Genomic DNA, 6,000 nt, shown 5'->3' with positions numbered 1-6,000 from the left:
CTGAACTGCTTTGTTTGAAAAGGAGACAATGGCCCTCATTACGACCCTGGCGGAAATCGAAAAACGATGGCGGAAATGCAATACCGCCATCGAATAGCGCTCGGTGCGACTATGACCCGTCACCGCAAAGTACGATGCCATTAGCGACACCGTAGTGAACGCCAACGCTAACTGCACCAAGCACGCGCGCGCGCGCCATGCCAAACCGCAAACACCACCATGGTGCAACGGTACGCCAATTCCGACCCTAGCGGACATGTACCTAACGCCATCAGGCATGGCGGAATGGACCATTCCGCCATGGCGAGAAGTACGGCATCGCGAATCAACCGTAAACGGCCCCACTGAGTGCCTGTACACCGCTCCCTGCCCACAAAGTACAACTCCCCGTAGGTGCAATGAAGCCACAATGCAACCATTGAAATGTACAAGTCACCCATGCATGCCAACGAACAAAAGAAACACAACAGGGGCCAATGGGAGCTGCAGGGCACAGATGGCACGAATACACAAGCCATCCCAATGGACATGACCACAGTCCCCCACCAAGAAACGCACGCAAACACAGGCACCTGTGACCAGCAATATACCGAAAACCACATCATTCAACCAGTCCACCTGGCTGACCGGCATCTGTTACACAAAACCCAATCCCCCGCCCCTGAGCATGACAACATTCAAACTGGCATATTGGCAGCCCCCATCCCTGACCTCACTGGGCTTCGTAGGCAAACGCGCACAGCACAGTACCACGCAACTAAACCCCGAAGCTGGAACCCAATGCAGATCTCCTCACAATACATCGCCCCCCAAATAGGCATATGCCACATCACTTGCAAAGAAAAACGCTACACGGGCCAAATCAGAATAGACATTTATGCACATCAAAATCACCAAGCACATACAGCCATCAGGCCATGAAATCCAAAACACCAACCACCATTGTGGGCTGCTTCCGCAAGAAACGACCAGCCACTACCTGTGTGTCGCCCTGTTCCCCCATGGTACACAGAGCCACATTCACGTACGAAAAGGCAACATGGAAGCGCACAGAACCGCAGGGCCGTCCCAATGGGGAGGCACTAGTCCAGCTGAAAGGCCGAAATGTTGCTCCGAGCCACCAGTACTGCGTAAGGGCATGTGGGCCATTGGCGATCGTCCCATAAGATCGTAATGCTGCTCCACTGATTAACACGAAGCAGCAGGTGTCGGGAGTAAAATCCATCTGCAGGAGTGGCATACAGATGGCAGTGGCAAAAGGGGAGGAGATACCTGTCAACCAAAAGAAAAGAAAAAGAACAGAATGGCCATCAGAACTACATTCGAACAACTCACTTCAATGATCACACGAAATCCACAGCCATATGCATGCTAGCCCACTCCAAAGGAACATCACCACCCCAAAACCACTTGCGACTCACAACCATCTATATCGAGGTGCAAACACCATCACAAACGAGTGTCTGAGGGCGCCTCGAGACAGGGAGGGCTCAACAAGGCCAGATGGACGATGGTCCCACTATGGCAGCCCTGCATCACATAGCGTAGGGGAGGCGGATAGATCCCAAGAAGCCCTGTACATGGCAAACTCTGTACCAAATCACCTGCCCATGCATCCATCCATCATTCCCTCATCCCGGGATCAAAATGCCTGAATAATTACTCACATGACATTAGAAACATCCATTGAGTCTGTGCGTTATGCAGCCTGCTAAATCCACAGTGCCCCAGCCCGTAATTCCAGTGTTGTGAAGTAACATGTATTTGGGAACGGACGGCCTCATCGCCCACGTAGCTATTGCGCATCCCAAACTATTCATATCAATCATTGCTCCCTCGCCATGGGCCCTGTCTCAAGGACATAGAACAATAGAACGTTACATTTGCAGTCAGACCTGTGGGCATCTCCTCGCCGCTAGCTGGAAACCGAAAGCGCCGCCCTTCGAATTCCTCATTTGCAACATCACGTCGAAAAGGCATCTGTGGCCGTTTGAAATCACTAATCATCCCATCGAGTGCGGCTGTGTGTGAAAATGGCAACTGCCTTCACCCACGAATGGGACGCCCCGCCCGTCGTTGCAACTCGGTACAGTGATGCATGAGGGCCCACCGTTAACCGAGTACTACGTCCCACTGACCCCTCACAAGTCTGTTCGCGACTGCACAGATAGTACGTGAAACAATGGGACCACAGCAGAATGAACATATCAACCAATCTTACACGGCCATCGGGTACAAATACATGATTGCAATAGCAAGATGCCATTCCCCGAATTGCAGCGTTGTGCGCGGGACGTGCTCGGCCAAAGGGGAGAGCAGTTTGCACAGGTGGAATTAATCACCACAGGTGGAGGCCATACAGCCTGAAAACACATAAATTGCACAGCCAGTCCCCTCCCACAACCACACCGAAATGCTACCGGCAGGACTCGCGATGTTGGCCCTGGGGGACCTGATAGCACTGCAAGTGCTCCGACTCCAAGAGGTAGACGAACACCAACTACAACCAGCCGCACGGAGGAGACGCAGAAGGAGGAGGAGGCCAAGGCAGGGCCAGCAAGGCCCACCAGCACAGCCACTACCACCACGCAGGCAGCCCGCAATACCACGCCTCCGAGCACATCCGTTCAACCTCACTGATGAGCAGATCCACACCCTCTACCGTCTGGACCGGGACACCATAGCCGCCATTGTGGACATGACACAGGCTGACCTTGTCAGCATGATAGACAGCCCAACCGCCATCCCACCCCTACTGAAGGTGGTGTCTGTACTACACTTCCTGGCCACAGGCACCTACCAGCGCACAGTCGGACAGTTGCATGGCATTTCTCAGCCACTGTTCTCACGGACACTATTGCTAGTGCTCGATGCCCTCCTGAAGCACGCAGACGACTACATCTCTCTACCACGCTCGGAGCTGGAAATAACCAACACAAAAGTGGGATTCCATGCACTTGCCGGCATACCGGGTTGCATTGGTGCCATCGACTGCACCCATGTTGAATTGGTCGTCCCACATGCCATGGAGGCCCAGTACCGCAACCGAAAACAATTTCATTCCCTGAATGTACAGATGGTGTGTGACTCCAACAGGATCATTACACATTGTTGTGCCCGATTCCCTGGATCAACCCATGATTCTATGGTCTTGAGGAACTCTACAATACCACGCTACATGGAACGACACGCAGGGAACAGATCCTGGCTACTCGGTGAGTCTCATTACATGCATGATGATGTGGGGTATGTGATGCGGCAATGACCTGCCAGGAAGGGGGGGGGGGTGTGCGTACGTATCAATGGCATTCCACATCATACGTTTCTCGTCCACATACAGGTGATGCTGGATATCCACTGAAGAGATGGCTCCTCACACCAGTCCGGAACCCACGGGACCAGCATGAGGAGGACTACAACCATGCCCACTCACGTACCCGTGTAGTCATTGAACAGGCATTCGGCCTACTGAAGGGTCGTTTCCGCTGCCTCAGCAGGTCTGGCGGGGCACTCCTGTACCGCCATGAGAAGGTTGCAAAGATGGTGATGGCATGTGTCATGCTCCACAACATGTGCGTACGTAGAAATGTGCCCATGCCCCCTGACGCAGAACTGCAAGCACCTGAAGATGGTCATGATGAGGGTGGGGATGTGGCAGCACCTCATGGAGTCTGCGAGGCACCGGAGGGCCGTGACATTCGTCAGCATCTCATTGATGTATGCTTCTAGCACTCACGCCTGGTGGCTGATGCATGGACACGGGACTCGTGGCACTGCGTGTGTCTGGGACATGCACAATATGGACTGTACGCCTATGATGGCCTAGTACACAAAGATCAATGTCCACACTTCTCATCGGTTGATCGTGCACTTTTTATGGCATATGTGACATCATGTTGAACACCCTATCGACCCGCCACCCAAGTGAGCCCAACACACCCCCTCCACCCTCCTACCTCCCCCCCCGAACACCAGTGTCCAAAGATGCTCATTGTCAGTGGGCTGCCGCTATTGCATGCCCCCTCTGCGGGTATCAGGGGCACCCCTGCCTGTGGAGCGCAGGTTCCTTCCAGATCTACGTTGGGGGCTGCCCTGGACGGAACTTGCAACGGATGATGTGTCTGCCTGCTCACGTCCATGCATGTCCCTAAGGGTTTGCGAGAGCTCAGTGAGCACACGGCGCACTGCGGCAAGTTCGGCACATACGTCTTTGGACGTCGCATGCAGTTCCCCCCTCAGGCTCTCGGTGCTACTCTCCATTTGGACTCTCAGGCTATCGGTGCTACTCTCCATTTGGACTCTCAGGCTCTCGGTGCTACTCTCAATTTGTGCCCTTAGCGTCTCTGTACCTCTCTCCATTTCTGCCCTAAGTGTCTCTGTTGATGTTTCTATGTCTGCCTTGGTGCCCCCACATTCATCGGCATGGCCCTTGAGGAGTGTGGCCATTTGCTGCTGTTGGACGATTAACTTGTCGAGGGACTGTTGCCTCTGCTGGGCCATGGCCATTTGCGGTGGTGTCACAGAGGGGCTGTTGTCCTCATGTTGCCTTGCCACAGGGCTTGTGGGGGATGGCCAGTCGTCGTCTTGTGGGTGCCCCTGCGTGGTATCCTCATGTTGTACGGGAGGGGACAGACAGGGGGATTGGGACAGGTCATGGATGGATCTGACCTCGACATCCCCGTCTTCTGTGTCGGAGCATGCTGCCATCAATGGGGTGTCACCTATGGTGCTGCTGCCACCAGAGGCAGTGCCTTCTGTGGCATCCATTGGGGGGACCTGTGGTGCTGGTGTTGTGGGCATGCTGGCTGCTGGGGTGCCTGTTGATGTTCCCTCCTCTGTGCTGCCACCTGATTTGTGCTGCTGCCGTGTCTTGATGCGTGCAGCTGAGGTGGAGGGTCTCTGGCCGTTGGTCTTGGCCCTCTTTGCAGGTGTGCTGGTAGGGGTGTCCTGTAGCTCGTCGTTCGGATCGGACCCTGTGGTGGAGTAAAGGAGGGCGAGGGTTATTGATGGGTCAGTGGGAATTGGAATGGCATTGTATCACATGCATTGGGGTGGTGCCTGAGGGTGATTTGGGTCGGGGTCTTGGGGGTGGTTTCATTTGTGTGTGGAGTGAGGGTGCAGTTGTTTGGCAGCCTGCAGTTAGGGTGTGCCTGCTGCACGTGTGGTGCGTGTTTTAGGGGTTTTTAATTAATTATGTATTTATTGTGGGTTTTAACGTGCGCTATCAGGCCGATGTGTGTGGACGTTCTCCTGGACATGTGTTTCTGTTGCACTATGGGGACACATGGTACTTCACATGAATGGACTTTGTGGATTTGGCATTGTTTTATCTGGGCCACCTACCTGAATCTTCGGATGTCTGCACTCCTTTCTCCATCCCTCCGACTCCCTCTATGCTCTCCATTCCGATGGTGGAGGCACAGATTTCTTCCCAGGGGGTCAACTTGATGGGTGATTCAGGACCTCCCCCGGTGGCTGTGGCAATGTTGCGGTTGGCAGAGAGTATGCTGCGGACGCGTATCCGCAGGTCGTCCCATCGCTTGCGGCATTGCTGTGGGGTGCGGGGTGCGGTCCCCACCGCACTTACCCGCTGTGCCACCAGAGCCCATATGGCCTTCTTGTTTGCAAGTGCCGTCCTGGTCATTTGCGTGGAGAAGACGACGGCAGCATTCTCCTGGAGGGTCTCTGTTAGCACGGTGAGTTCCTCACGGGAGAAGTGGACCTGCCGCTTGCGGTCGCACGCTTTCTTCGCTGCTTTTCCCATTATTCTTGGTTTCGCTAGGGTGGTTGGCGGGTTGGGGTGTGTTTCGGGGTAGTGATTTTAGTGGTTGTGTGGTTTTAGTGTATTTATAGGTGTACGCCGGGATGTTTCCCGTTCCGGGCCCATGTTTTAGCTTCCGTTTCCGTATATTTCCGGCCACCGTACTTTCCGGTAGGCGCACACTGCGGTGACCGCTAAGAGGGGTGGCGGTATTGCACCTAGGGCGCCGTACGGCGGCG

This window comes from Ambystoma mexicanum, chromosome 10 (assembly GCF_040938575.1).
Source record: "Ambystoma mexicanum isolate Mex_15411 chromosome 10, UKY_AmexF1_1, whole genome shotgun sequence".
Lineage (NCBI taxonomy): Eukaryota > Metazoa > Chordata > Amphibia > Caudata > Ambystomatidae > Ambystoma > Ambystoma mexicanum.
This window is presented reverse-complemented; position numbering follows the sequence as displayed.